Source organism: Macrotis lagotis, chromosome X (assembly GCF_037893015.1).
Source record: "Macrotis lagotis isolate mMagLag1 chromosome X, bilby.v1.9.chrom.fasta, whole genome shotgun sequence".
Classification (NCBI taxonomy): domain Eukaryota; kingdom Metazoa; phylum Chordata; class Mammalia; order Peramelemorphia; family Peramelidae; genus Macrotis; species Macrotis lagotis.
The window spans coordinates 684727546-684744914 of NC_133666.1; the positions used below are offsets into that span (position 1 = coordinate 684727546).

Here is a 17369-nt window from a genome sequence, read left to right on the forward strand (position 1 = left end):
TGCTCTCCAGGGACCCGACTGGGTAAGAGCTTCATTGAGCCCATTTCTTGGGCTCCCTGCCGCCACAGGTTGAGTGCTTCTGATGAACATGGTTCAGAGAATTGCCCACAGCCCCATCTCTTTGGCAACCAGAGCCCCAGCAGTGCCCAGAGAAGCAACTGTAATTAATGCACCCCCTCCTCCTTCTCCCTCCCTCCCCCAATCCATTTATCCATCTAGGGCTCCCTAGGAGGCAAGCTCTTAGGCTGATTTCCTCCCTATCTCTTCCCACTCCTCAGGCACCCTCCTCCCCCACCATCTAAAGGTGACAGTGCAGTTCTTTCCCATGTAGGAGATGGGGGGTGGGGTGGGAAATAGATGTTTCAGTGGGACACCCGCTTCTCCCTGTGGGTCTCAAAAAGTGATCACAGAAAGAGCTACCTGGTCCTGATCTACACAGTTCTGTCTCACTGTCCCGAGAGCCACCGCAGGGCCCACCCATACACCCACACAGCCTGAGAAGGGCAACTCAGGGAGACAGGTGCACTCTATAAATACTGTGCCCATATTCAGGAACACACACACACACACACACACACACACACACACACACACACAGCGATCCAAGGACAACCCACAGGCAGGTGACAGGTATCCATACAGCTCTACAGGGGCAGGTTTACACAGTCTCTACAATCATAAAGCAGAAAGGGACACACACACACACACACACACACACACACAGAGCTCCAGAAAAACAATAAAATGACACAGATAAAATTCTATGGGAATAATCCACAGAGACAAGTGTATAGACACAGCTCTAGAAACCCAGTGTGAAGACACAGGTATACACACAGTTCTTCAAGGACAGATAAGTATAAACTCTTGTACAACTACAATAGACAAGGACACACACACACACACACACAGAGTGATCCAGGGACAGCCCACAGGCAGGTGACAGATATACAAAGAGCTCTACAGGGGCAGATTCACACACATCGTCTCTAAAAAACAATAAAATGACACATAAAATTCTGAGAAAAGCCCACAGAAACAGGTGTATAGACACAGCTCTAGAAACACAATGTGAAGACACCACGATACACACAATTCTTCAAGGTAAGTATTTATGCTTGTACATCTATAATAGACAAGGACACATACCCACACAGTGCTCCAAGGACAACCCATAGGCAGGTGACAGGTATCCATACAGCTCTACAGGCACAGGTTCATACACATAAGTTATACAACCATAATACAGAGAGGGACACAAAGACACACACACACACACACACACACACACACAAACACACAGAGAGTGATTCAAGGACAACCCACAGGCAGGTGACAGGTATCCATACAGTTCTACAGGGGCAGGTTCACACAGTCTCTACAATGATAATACAGAAAGGGACATATACACACACACACACACACACAATTTGAATTGCAAATTCAACCTTTATTATACACACACACACACACACACACACACACACAATGACAACTCTCCCTTTGAGCTCTAAAAGGGGCCACAGGGAAAACTGGCCTCCATCTTTAGTTGCTTTAGAAAGGTAAGATCAAAGTGACTGGAAATTAGGGGCAGAGGTAATAACTATAATCAGCCTCCTCATTAGAGAGGCCCTAGCCAAAGGAGGAAGGAGAAGAGGAGGAGAAAAAAGGAAAAGGCAGAAGGGGAAAAGAGAAGGAAAAGGGGGAAGGGAGAAAGGAAGGAAGAGAGAAAGGAGGAAAGAAGAGGGTGGGAGGCAGATAGAGAGAGGAAGAGGGTTGGAAGGAGAAAAGGCAGGCAGGCCCTTTACCTCATTGCCCTCATCTTCTGACCCAAGCTCCTAACTTTTCATGTGCCACCATGGTCCTGCCTCCAGAAAAAGAGAGGACGGAGCCAGCGTGTGCAGAGAAGGTCAAGGGAGGGAAAACTAGGGGTGGGCAAGGAAAAAGTAGGAAGGACAGGATCCCAAATCTGGCGCTCCAGGTGTATCACCTGTTTGAAAAAGGGAAAAAAATATGGATGTGGAGTGGGGGGGGGACAGGGCTGGGGTGCGAATTCTAGTTCTGCTACCTGCTGCCTGTGCATCCTCAGACAAGTCACATAAACTGTTCCAGGCCTCGGTTTTATAGAATGAGGTAAACTGACCAAATGATATCTAAAATCCTCTTCCACTCTAAATTGATGACCCTCTCTACTCCCCTTCACATATCTACATTCCCCCTTCCATCCTTCATCCAACTTAGGACCCCCTTCCTTTGTGAAGCCCCTGCTCCTCTTTCATTCACTCCCCTGACCTTTAGGACAAGTTGTCTAGACCACTGAGGTTCTATTCTTAGTGTGAAGCTCTCAAATATTCTTGGGTCTGGACAATCTGTCTTTCAGGTTCTTGCTGAGGGGAACAGAAGCTCCATGAGGATAAGAATCATCTGGCTTTGGGTCTTGATATTCCCAGTGCCATCATAAGACCTGTCATTTCACAACTTCAGCTCAGTTTCTTCATCTATAAAAAGGGGATAAATAATAATAGCAGCTTCCCAGGGTTATTGTGAGGGTCAGATGAGATATTTGTAAAGTGTTTTGTAAATCTTGAAGAACGCTACCACTACCACCACTAATACGATCACTACTACTACCACTACTATAACGGTTACTACTGCTATCGCTATTGCCTCTCCTCTTCTTCTTAATCTTTTTCTTCCTCTACTTCTGCTACTTCTACCATTACTGCTACTACCATTACCACTACTACTACCATTACTACTACTACTAGTACTACACCACTACTACTGCTGCTGCTGCTGCTGCTGCTACCATTACCATCACACTACCACCAGTCTTCTCCTCCTGCCAAAACTACTCTTACAGAACGTTTAATAACCATATGCTTACTGATTCATTCCTGAAATATCTTCCATTCTCCCCTCTGACTTTTAATACCCCTTCTAAATTCAGCTGGGTTCACACCTACAAAAAGCCTTTCCCATGCCTCCTCAATGCCCATGTCTTCCCTCTTAAGATTACCGCCAACCTAGCTGTGTGACCATAGGCAAGTCACTTATCCCCATTGCCTTGCAAAAATTAAAAAAAAAAATACCACCAGCTAGCCCTGTTTATGTTTACAGGTTGTCTCCTCCATTAGGTTGTATATTCCTTGAGAGTAGGGTTTGATTTTTGACTTTACATCATGCCCAACCCTCAGTCCAGAAACTGGCACACCGTAGATGCCTAAGAAATGCTGGGATCTGACAGCAGCTAGGTGGTGCAGTGGGTAGAACACTGACCCTGATGTCAGAAGGACCTGAGTTCAAATTTTACTCCAGACACTTGACACATACCAGTTGTATGACCTTATGCAAGTTACTTAATCCCATTACCACATACACACACACAGACAAACAAAACAAAATAAATGATGCTGGCTGGAAGCTATTTCTTTTTTCCTTCCATTTTATAGATGGGGATCCTAAGGGTCAACAAGGGGAAGATTGCAGAGTTGCCAGGTAACCAAGATGACACTAGAATCCAGTTGCTCTTCTTTCCAACTTTGTCATAAGATCATAAAATTTAGCTTGAAGAAACCTCAGAGGCATCTCATCCAACCCCCTGACATTACAGAAGAGAAAGTAGTAGCTCAGGGAGGCTGAGCTCAGCATCAGGATCCACTGACCCTGTGCCCCCTCCTCTGCCCTGCCCAGGCTCCAGTGCAGAGGAGGATAGTCACCTCTGGGTGCCATGTTTTAGGATTATTCAATGAAATAATTCATTGTCAGTCAACTATGTTAGAAACTTATCTCTGACTGGGCACTACACTAAGCACTGAGCATAGAGGGAAAGGCAAAAACCCCAAGGAGCTTACATTCTAATTGGGGGAAACAGCCTGCAAACTATGGATAGGTAGGTAGGTAGATAGATAGATAGATAGATAGATAGATAGATAGATAGATAGATAGATAGATAGATGATAGATGATAGATGGATGGGGGAGAGAGACAGAGAGACAGAGAGAGAGAGAGAGAGAGAGAGAGAGAAGTGTAAAGTGTAAATGGGAGTGAATCTCAGAGGGAACTGTAACTCCACAGGCAACTCTAACTCAAATAGATGTACACTGAGAAATATATACAAAAGGACACTCAGATACACAGCTAGCACAGAAATATAAACAGATGCAGTTACCCAGACATGTCCAAGCTCACATAAGCCACACACACACACACACACACACACACACACACACACACACACACACACACTGTATATTCGCAAAGGTACTCAGAACTCAAAAAGTCAGACAAATAGACTGCCAGGAAAAAACAGCGACAGGCACTCAGATGGACATGGTGCCCATTATGAAATGGGGAAATCCTTTCTTTAGAGCTGACCCCAATCCCTCTTGCTGTGGTTGATCTGTCTCAGCAGGGAGGGGAGGGGAGAAGACTGGGGGACAGCTCCCGAGCCAGTGTAGAAGACAGGAGGGTACACCTGGGGAGTCAGAAAGGCAGCTCAAGGAAAGTGATTCAAGGATAAATGCCACCCACCTACTGGTGCCTTTTCTGGGGCAGCATCTGCCCTCCCTACACCAAAAAAAATCTCTAAGAAAGAAAACCCACACAGAACAAAATTCCCCCCTTCTCTTCCCACCCTAACTCCACTGAGGGTGAGGTGGAAAATCACCTCATCCCCCCCACAGGATGTTATATTAACAAAATGAGACAGATGTTCAAAACATCTGGATCCCAGTGAGATCACTGGATTAGTACTCTGGAGCAGCAGTAACTTGGTAGAGTTGGGGGGAGGGAAGGTTTTGGGATTTAGGGTCCTGCATCCCTCCCCAGTGCAACCACCAGTCAGCATATTCCCCCTCCCCCCCCCCCAGGCTCTAAGAGAAGCCAACCCCAAATCTGCCTGGGGATTCTCCCCCCACACTCCCCCCCAGCCTCATTCCTCCCCAGGACCAGAATGTTTGGGACACTTTCCATGAGGCTAAGAAGCAGAGCCCTCAGCTCCGTGGCCTGGAGGGGACTTCAAAGCTTGCCCTAATCCCTGGTGACATTTAAAGACAGACGATGTTTGTTTTTTTATGACCCGGATCAAAGCTGGGCGTTTTATAAATAACCCTCATAAAAGCAGAGGGACTTGTAAAGTTAAACAGTAAGTCACCCAAAGTGTGATGTCTTTAGGGAAGGGAAGGAAGCTGGGTCTCAGCTGGCCCCTCGGGGGCCTGGGGGCGGGGGGTTTGGCTCCCCTCAGGCTCCACGGGGAGGGGATTTAATGGAGGATGGGCTCTTCCTGTGCTTCAACTAAAGTAGAGGCCGGAACAGGACTCAAGTAGAATCTGAGAGTGGGCCTGGACTTGTCACCCAATGGCCAGTGTTAGAGCTGGGAGATTCTTTGAACCCAGAATGGCAGGGATGGAAGGGGCCTTAGAACAGGGCATGGCAGAGCTGGGGGGAGGGGCCTTAGAACAGGACATGGCAGAGCTGGGGAGGGGGGGGCTTAGAACAGGGGATGGCAGAGCTGGGGGGAGGGGGCTTAGAACAGGGGATGGCAGAGCTGGGGGGAGGGGGCTTAGAACAGGGGATGGCAGAGCTGGGGAGGGGGGGGCTTAGAACAGGGGATGGCAGAGCTGGGGAGGGGGGGGCTTAGAACAGGGGATGGCAGAGCTGGGGGGAGCTTAGAACTGGGGATGGCAGAGCTGGGGGGGCTTAGAACTGGGGATGGCAGACCTGGGGGGCCTTTCCTAAGAAAGGCCTTAGGGGGCGGCTAGATGGTGTAGTGGATAAAGCACCGGCCCTGGAGTCAGGAGGACCTGGGTTCAAATCCGGCCTCAGACACTTAATAATGACCTAGCTGTGTGACCTTGGGCAAGCCACTTAACCCCGTTTACCTTGCAAAAAACTTTAAAAAAAAAGGCCTTAGAACAAAGGATGTCAGATTTGGGAGGGGCCTTTAGAACAGATGTCAGAATCAGAAGGGACCTTAGAACAGAGGATGTCAGGGATGAGAGGGTCTTAAAATACAGAATGTCAGAGCCGGAAGGGACCTTAGAACAGGAAATGTCAGATTTGTGAGGGGGTCTTAGAACAGGGGATGTCAGGGCTGGGAAGGGTTAGAATATCAGGGTTGGCAGGGGCTCAGAATAAGGGATGTCAGGGATGGGAGGGGCCTACACCTAAATCTGCCCCTAACTAGCTTACTGTGTAGACCTTAGAAATCTCTTTCTCTGGGCCTCAATCTCTTAATCAATGAAATGAGGAAGTTGAATGAGATAATCCCAGGACTAACATTCTATATCATAAGGTCCCTTGAGGCCCTCTTTTATAACAATGAAAAAAATTCAATTTAACAAACATTTATTGGAGCAGATAATCTCCCAAGTCCCTTCCAACTTCAGTGTTCCATAATTCCACTCTTGTCTCTCCATTTGGGGCAGACCTAATCCTCAAATATCCTGACAGGTGCCCCTGCCCTGAATAAAGGGCTTTACCTTACCCCACCCCCTCTGAGCCTCATTTCTACCCTGACCTCATTAAAGTGTGTGACCTGGAAGGAAGGGTCCCTGGGGGCTGATGACTCTGTCCCAAAAAAGAAAGTGATAATGGGGTTCAGTCACTTCGTTAAGGCCAGGCCTAATTGGCAGTCAGCCCTGGGGAAGCGTGCTACTTTCTCAGAGACAATCTGACCATCCTAAAAATGCAACCAAGGCCCAGCCTTACCACGTGGGCTCTCTCATCCCCTAGGCCCCAAGATCCTCACTGTCTTCTTCTTCTCTCACCCTGTCATTCTATTTTCTGACTTCTTGTCTATACCAGTGTAGACATTATTCATCTAAAAAGTTTTTAGTAAGTGGCCTCTGTATATTGTGCTACATGCTAGAGATAGAGGGAAAGGCAAAAGCTGTCCCTTTCATTAAAGATCTCCCAGTCTAATGGAGAAGACAAGATGCCCACCACTTGTAAAAACAAGCTATAGACAGAAGTAATTGCAAGCAGTTTCAGAGGAAAGGCCCCAGCAGGAAGGACCACCAGCAGTGACTTCTTGCAGAAGGTGAGATAGGATACCAGGAGGTGGAGGTGAGGAGATAGAAAATTATAGATATGGGAGTGGAGGCAGCTGGTGAATATGTCTGGGCAGGGGGGGATGTGCTGTCTTGAGACAGGGAAGTCATGAGAGGCCAATGTGTCTGGATCTTCAAGTCCATGGAAGGAAGTTGTGAGATAAGCAAATGCAAGATCTGTTCACAATAAAAATAATGGACCAGCAGAGGGACAGTGGGCATTGGGGAGACAGAGTAACATGAGGAAGAACCTAATAGAGAGACTTCATAGGAATGGGAGAGGAAGGGTGCCTCTGTTTCCAAACATGGGTGGGAAATACACACTAATCCCTGAACACAGGATCCTACTGCCTTTCCTGTATCAGGTAAATAGAGCAAAGATTATAATTCCCATTTGGCAGATAAAGAAACTGAGGCTCAAAATTCAAAGCACCTCACAACTCTCAGACTGGCCAATATGACCAGAAAGGACAATGATCAGTGTTGGAAGGGATGTGGGAAATCTGGGACACTCATACATTGTTGGTGGGACTGTGAACTCATCCAACCTTTCTGGAGAGCAACTTCAAATTATGCCCAAAGGGCAACAAAAACCTGCATACCCTTTGATCCAGCAATACCACTACTGAGTCTATACCTTGAAGAGATGATGAAAAAGGGTAAAAACATCACTTGTACAAAAATATTCATAGCTGCCCTGTTTGTGGTGGCAAAGAATTGGAAATTAAGTGAATGTCCTTCAACTGGGGAATGGCTTAACAAACTGTGATATATGTATGTCATGGAACACAATTGTTCTATTAGAAACCAGGAGGGATGGGAATTCAGGGAAGCCTGGAGGGATTTGCATAAAGTGATGCTGAGTGAGATGAGCAGAACCAGAAGAACACTGTACACCCTAACAGCAGCATGGGGGTGAGGATCAACCTTGATGGACTCGCTCATTCCATCAGTGCAACAACCAGGGACAATTTGGGGCTCTCTGCAATGAAGAATACCATCTGTATCCAGAGAAAGAATTGTGGAGTTTGAACAAAGACCAAAGACTATTACCTTCAATTTAGAAAAAAAAAACCGTTATCTTATTATATAATTTTGCTATCTCTCATACTTTATTTTTCTTCCTTAAGGATATGATTTCTCTCTCATCACATTCAACTTAGATCAATGTATACCATGGAAACAATGTAAAGACTAACAGAATGCCTTCTGTGGGGGGAGGTAAGCAAGAATAGGGGGGAAATTGTAAAACTCAAAATAAATAAAATCTTTCTTAAAAACAGAAAAAAGAAACTGAGGCTCAGAAGGTGGTGACTTTTGTGGAATGCCTATTTGAAGAGAGTTAGAAGAGATAAAGTGAACAGGATGAAATCTGGTCAGGATGTCTGATGCTTAGTCCTGGATAGGTAGGATCATTTGATTTCACAAGTACAAGATGATGGAGCCAAGGTTACAAGACTGCACTAGCCAGAGATGAGGACATTCTACAGGTGAAGGAAGAAAGTTAATTTCTGCCTATAAGGGCTAGGAGATATTAGAGGAAAATTATGGAAAATTTTCAGGACTAAATTTTTGGTGAAGATTCTATGAATGGTGATAACATTGAAGTTTGCAATTGTATCCTTGTGGTATCTGCACAACAACCCTGAAAAGTCAGTATTATCCCCATTTTATAGATAGAGCCACGGAGGCTGAGGAGAGAGGACTGACTTTCCAAGAGTCACATAGGAAGGATTGGAACTCAAGTCTTCCTGCATTCTAGCTCACCCTGTCACCAACTGCCCCTAATTCTATATAAAGGATGCTTTCTTCCCAATAATCTGATAGTATGAATTATCCCCATTTTGCAGCTAGACTGACCAAGGGTCAATGATTTCTCCATGGCCTCATAGCCAAGAAAAGTGTCCTCAGGGTTGTCTATCCCAGAATGCTAGAACAATATGCCTCATAGAATTCTATAATCCTGGAATTTTAGAATTCTGTAGTCTAAATGCTAAGAATGTGGTCCCCATCCCCCACAGCTCAGCCTCTATCCTTCCCACCCACCCCCACCCCACAAACACACAGCACTGAGCCTCAGTGAGCTCCAGACACAGCAGCTGGTCAGCACCATTCTGTTTTCTGGGGGGATCATTTATCATACCAAGGGGGGGTGTTTCTGCCTGGGGGTCCCCAGGGATTGCTCTTCCGTGGACCTAACTGATTGAAATCCAGGGCGGGCACAGGCTCTGAACAGGGAAGCTGTCCCTGGGTTGCTAAAATAAATAATAAAGGAAGCAGAAGACACAAATCTGCAGCTAATTACCAACTATCTCCTGATTAAATGGGGTGCGTAAATAAATATTTAAACTCGGAAAATAAATCGTAGAGAGGTATGCTGAGGTTAGCTGCTCCTCCTGTCCCAGAAGTTAGTGGCTGGCATTTCATTTTTCCCCCCCTTGCTTTATCTCTAGAATTCTGTTTTTCCTGGAAAGCTGGGTAGAACAAAGGGAGGAGACCTGAACTGGGAGTCAGGAGACCTGGGTTCAAGTCCCGGTTCCATCACTAACCCATGACAAATGAGAATAGGATGTCATCCCAATTTTCAAAAAAAGAAAGTGAACAGGGCCTGCAAAATAGAGCAAACTTGATTTCATTTCTTGAAAAAAATTCTAAGCCAGATCATTAAAGGGGTGGTTGAGATATACATCTAAAGGGAAGTGTTGATCACAGAGAACCAACACATCCTCCTCCACAACAGGCCATGCCAGACTAACCTCATTTCCTTGTTTGACAGGATTACTAAACCAATTGATGAGGGGGGTGTTGTAGTAATAGTTTTACCTACATTTTAGTAAAGCTTCCGATCCCTTATCTCATTCTCTTCTTGGAGAGAAGATGGAGTGTTGTAGATAACACACAATCATACACTAGATGGATTCAGTAATGGTTGGATGCTAGACTCAAAGAGTGGTTCTTAATTGCTCCAAGTCATGATGATAGGAAGTCTACTATAGCTATTCCAGAGTTTTCTTTTTAGCCCTGTGCTGCATAAATCATTTTATTAAATTTTAATTTTATTTAATTTTTATTTAATAATAAATAATAAATTTAATTTAATTAAAGAAAGGCATAAATTAGCATACTCATAAAATTTGAAGAGTACATAGAGTTGAGAGGGATAGCTAAGACAGAGCCAGAATCCAGAAGGACCTTGACAAACTAGAGTGTTGGTCAGTCAATCAAAATACATTTATTGAGGCACTGTGCTAAGTACAGAATTGAAACAGAATTGAAGATTAAATTCAGTGGAGATAAATGTAAAGATTTTCATTAGGGTTCAAAAAGTCAACCTCTCAAATATAAATACACGTTTAAACTTAGTTGACATAAATGTAAAGACCACCACATGGGTACAAAATACATTGATTAAATTCAGTGGAGATAAATGTAAAGGCTTTCATTTGGATTCAAAAAGTCAACCTCTCAAATACAAGTACATTGTTTAAATTCAGTGGAGATAAATGGAAAGACTTTCGCTTGGGTCCCAAGTCCAATATGAGGGCAGCATAATGAGACATCAAGTGTGCTGAAAGTAATCTAGGGGTCTTGGACTGCAAGATCAACATAAAACAACCAAAAACCCCCAAAGAACAACCTTAGGTGGACCCTGGGCTCTCTTTAAGAAAGGTATAACTTCCAAGAATAGGGAGTCGAGTGTATTACAGGGCACACTGTCCCTTGCCTTCTTTAGACTTCATTCATAATATTATCCTTAGTTCTAAGCAGCATAGTTCATAGGAGGGACATTAATAAGCTCAAGGGTTTCCAAGAAAGTGAAGATTGGTTGAAAGAACTGAGGAGGAGGGAGCATAAGAGCTAAACACATCAACCCCAACTTAGTAATCTCAGCTCTCCCAGGTATCATTCATGTCCTAGCAACCCTGACACTGTCTACCACCCAAGGTCATCTTACCTCTGCTTGGGGGAGGGGAAGTCCCCTGGAGAAATAGGAGCTGGGTGGCCAGATATATGGATAGGCATTCAACTCTTCAAGAGGTTAATTCAGTTTTAACCCTAAGGATTTGAGGCCATTTGGTGGGCGAAGAGGTGACAGACTGATGGAAGAGGCATAGAGTAGAAATAGTATGTGATAATTTAAAAAAAACTGGAGGGGTGGTGAATCACAGTTCTGTTATTTACTTCCTGTTTGACCTTGAGTAAGAAAAATTTTCCTTCTTTCCAAGGCTTTGTTTCTTTTATCTATAAAATAATGCCATCTATATCCCATGATCCAGAAGTTTATTCTGGAGAAGAACCTGGGTGGGACTCAGAGATCTCAAATCCCAGTATGAATAAAGAAATGGATGAATTTCATTCATTTATTATTTATTTCTTCATTTAAAAAGCATTGGTTAAAACTTTGTGCTAAAGGTTGGATATCCGAATTGAAAATGAAGACAATCTTTAATCTCAAAAGCTCACATTCTAATGGGGGACAGAGGGAGACCATCCATATAAGAGACTTCAGTTGCACATCAGATGGAAAAGTAACCCTTGGCTGAGAGGGCATAGCTACAAAGCAGATGGCAATGCTTCTTCTTTAGTATCATTTTCACTGATAGAACAATATCCATTTCTGATGTTGAATATTGGATAGTGCCAAAGACTTTGGTAGCTGGTGAGAATTCCCTTTCCTAGTCCTCAGTACCTGTGGCTGCTGAACTATTTGCAGAGACAACCATCAGATCATATCTCCATAAGGGGTGCTCTGTGAGATGGGGATGACAGCCACAGGGCCTGGACTGACATGATATTGGGGAATCCCTTAAGTTCCAAGCCTCAGTTTGCTCAACTATAAAAGGATATGGCCTCTAAGATCCTTTCCAGCTTTGGGTCTCTGATGCTACTGTAATCCTTCCGGCTCCAAATAATCGAGGTTTCTAGACTGTATCTAGATAACTCATTTATAGTCCTGCCTGAACAGAAGGCTGTCCCCCATGACCCCTGACTGCTTTCTTTCCTAAGATTCTCTTTGTGGTTATTTTGACAGCAGGTCTAGCTTGTTGGGGCTTCGAGGAGGAGTGGCCCGGAAGAAGGGCTCTGAAATACATCCAACCAGAGTTGTGCGGAGGTCCAGAAGGAGGTGATGGGGATGACTTGACTAGCTTGTCATAGGCTTCTTCCTGTCTCTCTCTCAGGGTGCCGTGCTGATTCAACTAGACCGGCTTGCCTCCCCTGTAGCCATCTCCTGTATATATTCCATTGCCCCCAGTCCATTTCATCCATCCCCTTACATCCAGTCCATCTTGTCTATCCTCTTGCCTCCAGTTCATTTCATCCATCCCCCTGTTTCCAATGCATCTCATTCATCCCCCTGGCTTTAGGCCATCTCATTCATTCTCCTACCTCTGGGTTACAGAAGCCTGTGTAAGAGTTCTGTCTAATTCTTTTAGATAGTAATCTTGACTTATTAGCTCACCCTTCCCTAAGGAAAAAATCTGCTAGGCCTCTGTTTATGTATAAGGGGAGAAGGAATTGGAAGGAGGGGGAGATGTCCTACCTGAGCAATTCTATTGTGCCCAGGGCTTGAAACCCAAATCAATTTATAGGGTTCTCACTGTACAATACTCAGAAGGGAGGTGTGTTCTGAGACAGTGGCCGAGCCCCATCCTAGGTGGATGTCCCCATCCTTCCAGTGGGCATCTTCTGTTTGGGAGAATTTGATGTCTGAGTGGCAGCTGGGCTTGGGGCAGACTGGGACTGGGGAGGCAGGCCTGTGTTGGCCCAGGCAGGAAGCTGTGATCTAGCCTATCGATGGCAGGGGCCAATCAATGCTATCTCTCTGGGCCATGCTTGGGCAGCCATTGATTTCTACTGTTGTTTGTTAACTCTCTGTTTATGTAATGGCTGAACTTTGCACAACTGAACCATTTAATGTGCAGGAGGGGGCCCTGTTGCCATGAAAACAGCCCTCCAAATGACAAGTCTGAATGTGGCTGAATGTATTCTAACCTTGATAAGTCAATAACTTTTCCTATAAAGGGAAACCTGGGTCAGCCAATCTGGAGAAGGGGAGTTTGAGTGGGATGGGGTGGGGGGGTGGCTGTCTGTCTTTCCACCCACCTTAATTCCTGCAAAGCTGGTTCCTCCTTGAAGCCCCAGCATGCTGGACCCAGCTATCAAAATAACCCCAAAGAGAATCTTAGGGCAGAAAGCAGCCAGGGGTCATGAGGGACATCCCCCTGCCTTCAGGCAGGTCTATAAATGAGGATTTACAGTAGAATCAAAGATCTAAAGATCTAAAATCAGAAGGGATCTTAGGGGTCATCTCATTTTACAGTTTAGGAAACTGAGGTCCAGGGAAGTTAAGGATTTGTGCAAGTAAATAATTATTAGAAGTGGGATTTGAGCCCTGGGTATGTTAAGTCCCAGAGGGCGAGTGATTTGCCCATGGTCACCCAAGATTCATACTAGGGTCTCTGGCTTCTTTCACTAGAAGTCACTGTCTGTGAGCACTGAGGTTGAGGGATGGGTTGAGAAGAGTATGAGTCTTCAAAACCTGAGCCTCAGTTTCCCCTAACTACAAATTGAAGATGTTGATCTCTAGGTCCCTTCTAGGACACGTTTCATGGGTGTGTGTGTGTGTGGTGTGAGACTAGGATCAATTTTCCCTTTCTCAGTCTTTCTCATTTTCCTTATGTCCTCCATCTACCCACAGCTCAGCTCACCAATTGAACTTTGGTCTCCCCTTCCCTCACTCTTAATCCCTTCCTCCTCCTAGTCCTGTATATTTTCTTCCCCCATCTTCCCAGGAGCATTTGAAGGTAGCACAGGTAGGGGCTTCCCTTTGTGAATAATATGGGGTGTGTGTGTGTGTGTGTGTGTGTGTGTGTGTGTGTGTGAGAGAGAGAGAGAGAGAGAGAGAGAGAGAGTTTCCCCAGGAATATAAAGAGCTCTTTCTTTCCTGCTTATTAATAGCCCTGATTAAATTATCTCTGAAAAATCTAAGTACTGCTCACCAATGGGAAATGGCTTCTCATCTCTGGCCTAGATTGTGGCAAGGAGAGCAGGGGTAAAATAGTCTCTTGGCCTTCCGAGTGGAAGGATGTAAAGAGGAAGACAGGGTAGGACATGGGTAGAACTGGCTGAAGTTCTAAGATCTGTTGGGGCCACTAATGGAAGGGATGGAGAGGTGCCTGGCCTCAAAATTCCTAATGAAGTGGGCAGCAGGGACAAGAGCAGATCTTAGTTCTTGTCCCACCCCCCCAGTTCCCTGACCCCCTTAAACCACCAGCCCCTGACCTCTTCTCCAACCCTCAGCCCTCCAAGAAATTTGCTCTGTCCTTTTATTCTAACAGGGATATTAAAATCATAAATCTAGATCTGGAAGGGACCTCCAAGATCATCCAGTCTTGCCCCCTCATTTCCACCTACCCTACAGGTAGAGAAACTGAGGAAAGTAAATATCGTGTGACCAGGGATACTCAAGGCTTCCAGACTAGATAGTCCTGGACCAGAGACCATCTAACCTTTAATGATACTTAAACCATGGCTTTAAAGTTGGCTCACTGAGCCCAACCTGGGACCCAGAGAGGTTGACTTGCACAAGGTCACTAAGTGAGATTGAACCCAGTGCCTTTCTGAGACCCCAGCCCCACTTGGATCCTTCTTGCTCTCCATTCGGAACAAACAGGACAGCTCCTTCCCTCCTAGGCTGCAAGTTTCCCCTGACCAACCGTAGCAAATCCATCTTGACATGTCTCCCTCCTAATGCTGAGTTATAGGCTGGGGAGATAGAGCAGCCGGCTAGTTTAGAGCCCGGGGCAGACACAGGAGATGAGGGGGAGAAGGGGGGAGGATTGGGGAGAGAAAAGAAGGAATGAATTGGCAGGAAACTAGAGGAGCCTTTGGCCTCGGGATCAGCCAGTGACCTTCTTCCTCTCTCTTGCAGTGACCTCAAGGATCTGGGGTGTGTGTGTGTCTTTGTGTGTCTCTGTGTGTGTGTGTGTGTGTGTGTGTGTGTGTGTGTGTGTGTGTGTGTGTGTTTCTGTGTGTCTAGGCATTTCTGGGTGATTTGCATATGGGTGTGTCTCTGTGTAGATTCAACCTAGTTCAACAAAGGTTTAGCTATCATCACCCACTGGGTGCAGATTCCTAGGCTTTGCCATGGAGATATAAGGATGAAAAGCAGTCCCAACCCTGAAGGAGGAAGGGTCAGATGCCCAAGATATGATGTATCCCTGTTGCCTGTAGGTAGGTCTCTCTCTCTCTCATCAGTGGTCCCCAGTGGTATGCATTAGAGTCTTCTCTCTTATATCCAACACAGGAATTGATTAAACGGTTCTCAATCAATGATTTTTAATATTCAACTTGGGAAGGGGAAAGGTTAAAGTACCATTTATAATTGTAGTGATATTTTTTCTCCATATCCATTAAGATTCCAGAAAGGAGTCTTCCTCCCAATTCAAATAACCTCCTCCCTGTCAGATCAGAAATTTCTCTGTAAGAAGGTCCTTTCTAGTTCTGCCTTTCTTTGCCCAAAGGTTCTTTCCAGTTTTTATTTCTCTGTCCTTAGGAACTGTCCAGCTCTGACATTCTCTGTTCTAAGATCTTTCCAGCTCTGATCTATTCTCTGTTCTAATCCAGTTCTGAGTCCAGGCCCCTCCCAGTTCTGACATCCTGAGCTCTCTAGTCTCTTTATCTCTGATATTCTCTGTTCTAAGGTGTCCCCCCGCCCCAGCTGTGACACTCCGCCTTCTCAGGTTCCTTGTAGATGGAACATTCTCGTTTTGCTCTAAGTAGACCTGAAGCACTGACCTGCTCAGAAATCCCAGATCAGCCCAGCCCTAGGCTGGCCAGTGACCTCTCTAGACACCATCTCTCTTTCCAGATTCCCTTCATTTCCCTTCTGCAGGGCCATCTGGGTGGCTCGAGTGCCTGCCCGCCCTCCCCGCCCCTGCCGGGGCTCAGGTCACATGCTCACCTGCTGCTGCTTCCTCCCCACCTGTCAGAATCCCCCACGTTCCACATCACACTCATCTCCACAGCAACCACTTGTGATGTCACATGCAGAGGCTGGTGGGGAGGGGAGGAGAGGAGGCAGCTGGAGGAGCAGAGCTCCTGAGGCAGAGACAGATCCTGTTTCCAGGTAAATATCCCCCAAGGGGCTGGATGGGGGGAAATAGAGCAAGGAAAGAAAGAGAGAGAAACTAAAAGGTTCTGGGGAATCTCAGCTCAGCACTTTCCCCTGGGGTGGAGGGGGGGGAGACTCAACCATCTCAGCACTGACCTGAAACAAGGGCAGTTTCTGCCCTAAATAAATGCAGATGTGTCCTATATGGAAGGCTTAGCAGCAGGTAGAAGGATTTTTCAGCTGCAGGATCCCTCCCCACCCCCAAAACCTTCTCCTAAAGTTATTGAGGGATCAGAAAAGAAATAAACCATACCATATCAAAACAGATCACACATTGATACTGGAAGCAACAAAACCTGGAAAACAGTTGTGGAACAATGGGAAAAGTGCTTTATTCTGGAGTCCGAAAGCCTGGGTTTGAATCCTGGTTCTGCCTAGGTGATGGAGCAAAGCATTTAATCTCCCTGGGCCTCAGTTTTCCCCTCTGTAAAATAAGCAGAAGGATTGGACTACCTGACTGCTAGGACCCCTTCTATTAATTCAAGAAAATGGACCCCTATGATCTTAAGATCCTGGACCTAATTTTCAAGCATCCTAACCAAGTGGGCCTCTTACCTTAATAGGGGATAGAATGCAAACTCCTTGAAAAGTAGGGATGAAAAGATTCCCCTCCCCTCCCCGCCAATATCTAGCAGTGTGCGTTGACCCATGGCACATGCTGAGTGCATAGAGAGTCAGACTCTTAAGTTAGAAAGACTTGGGTTCAAGAACCACTCTTGACATCTACTGGATGGGAGACCCACCTTGGCCAAGTCACAATTTCTCAAAACTGTAGGCATCTCTCAAGCTGCAGTTCTGCTTTGATAGGGGCTGGGAAGGGGCTTCCTCTCAAGGAGTTCCCTATATGCATGAAACCCCAGGTCTATAACCAAAAAAAAAAAAAAAAATCCAACACGGTGCTGAAAAATCTAATGACCTTCTCTCAGTCCCTATCCATGAGTTCTTTGAAGCCTCCACTATTCTAGATTACTTTCTTCTCTTGAATCTTCTCTCCTTTCTAGGTTTTAGTGATACTGCTCTCTCCTGGTTCTCCTCCTACCTGCCTGACCACTCCTTCTCAGCCTCCTTTGATGAATCTTCCTCCAGATCAAGATCACTAACTGTAGGGTACCAGGACTGTGAGATTAAATATTTAACTACCA

At 45.6% G+C, this 17369-nt stretch overlaps 1 long non-coding RNA gene across 2 annotated transcripts; it reads left to right on the forward strand.

The window, feature by feature from the left end:
- The first annotated feature begins 15197 nt into the window (after nucleotides 1-15197).
- Nucleotides 15198-17369, forward strand: LOC141498026 (uncharacterized). 2 transcript variants are annotated; one of them, XR_012471524.1, is made up of 3 exons: nucleotides 15198-15287; nucleotides 15925-16182; nucleotides 17229-17369. It is a non-coding gene; the product is annotated as an uncharacterized LOC141498026 (long non-coding RNA). The 2 variants fall into 2 exon arrangements; XR_012471525.1 differs by having other exon boundaries at nucleotides 15949-16182.